Source organism: Penaeus monodon, chromosome 29 (assembly GCF_015228065.2).
Source record: "Penaeus monodon isolate SGIC_2016 chromosome 29, NSTDA_Pmon_1, whole genome shotgun sequence".
Classification (NCBI taxonomy): Eukaryota; Metazoa; Arthropoda; class Malacostraca; order Decapoda; family Penaeidae; genus Penaeus; species Penaeus monodon.
The window spans coordinates 20,212,377-20,213,986 of record NC_051414.1 but is presented as its reverse complement, the minus strand read 5'-3'; the positions used below and the strand labels follow the sequence as shown (position 1 = coordinate 20,213,986).

General features: G+C 33.5%; 1 protein-coding gene across 1 annotated transcript in view; it reads right to left on the bottom strand.

Moving 5' to 3' along the window:
- Positions 1-1,610, bottom strand: part of LOC119592004 — a gene marked incomplete in the record, with an annotated part of 16,446 nt that overhangs the window by 6,947 nt on the left and 7,889 nt on the right.

Sequence of the window (1,610 nt, the reverse complement as noted above, 5' to 3'; positions counted from 1 at the left end):
TTTTTCAATTTTTTAAAACTTAAAAAAACTAAACCCCAAAAGCTGTTTAAAAGGTCGTTTTAAATACCCAGGATACAAAGGGGTTTTAAATCAAAACCCCAAGATTTTTGTCTCAAACAAGAGCCCAAAATTTTTTAAAAAAAATTTTTGAATCTCTGATCTTTAAAAAAAAGGGTGGTTTTGCCGGGGGGGGGTTAGCTTCCCCTTCTTAAAATTTTAAACAACAGAACTTTCCGGAACCCATGGTCTCCTTAGAGGAACAGAAATTTAAGTAAATTTGTTTCTAAAATTTTTTTTTTAAAAGGGGAAAAAAAAAAAAAGGGATTTCAATCGGAAAAAAATAATCCTTTTTCAACTAAAAAATTAAAACCCCTGGCTTTTGGGGGGAGAAGGTGGGGGGGTACCGGGGGAAATGGTGCGGGTTGAACTTTTTAAATTAAACAGATGTGTGGTGGTTTCGAGGAAGAAAAAAAATTTTGTGAAATGCTGGGGTGTGTTAAAAAGGGGGGGTTTTGCCCGGAAAGGGGGGAATTAGGCTGGTTCCCCAGTTTGTAAAAACGCATCGGGAAAGTTTCCTTTTAGGGTCCAGGATTTTTTTGACCTTTTTGAAAAAGGGGCCCTTTTTTTTTTTCTCTGGAAGGGTTCCTGTGGTTAGATTGGGGGTAGGAAAGATGGAAAGAAGTTTTTTGCGGGGCCAGTAAGGTTTTTAAGGGCCTTCTTTCAGGGTAGAATCTTTTACTTTGTTTAAGGAGGGGGACGGGGAAGAAGAAGCTGAAATCCCCAAAGGGGTGTTATAGGGCCCAAAGACCATTACTTTTTTTTTGTCCCATTAAAATAAATTTAATAATCCGGGGGTAAGGGGATGTTTTAAAATAACCTAGATACTTTTTTATGTTTTTGGGAATTCAAAAGGTTTTAAAAAAAGCACCCCAAAAAATTTTTAAGTTTTTTTTAACGGGCTTTTAAAGTTAGAAGGAAAAACTAGCAAACACCCCAATGATTTTAAAAAAAAACTTTAACTTTTTTTTTTTAATTTAAATACAAACCAATTTTAACACAGTTTTTGTTAAAATTTTATTGTTCCCATGATTTATGAAAAAAAAAATCCTTTTTAAAAGGCAAGAACAATAATTTAGGGAAAGCTAAAGTTAGAGAAAAACCGGGGTTGGGGGCCAAAAGGGTTATAAAAGTAAAAATAAAAAAAATCTTGATTATAGCCAATCCCAGAAGGACCATGTCAAATATTTGCTTTTATGAACCCCTTTGGGTTCCCGGGGGATGTAAAAAGAAGTCAAAATTGTACTTTTCCCCCGTTCCCCTTTCCTTAAAGCCTTGGGAAAAAATTTTTTTTTTATCCCAATTAGGGTATTATTTCTTTTGTTCCTTTTTGTTATAACAAAAAGGGGCCCAGGATTAGTAAAAATAAATATTTTAAAAAATTTTTCCAAGGGGAAAATTAATTTGTTTTTATTAAAATGTTTTTATTTTAAATGATTAAAAAACTGGAGAAATTTGTAAATAAAATTTTTTAAAAAAATAAGGAAAATTAATGGGGGTAGGGGGCATGGACATTTGCCAACCGGGACCCACCCGGGGTTCTTTTAATTAAT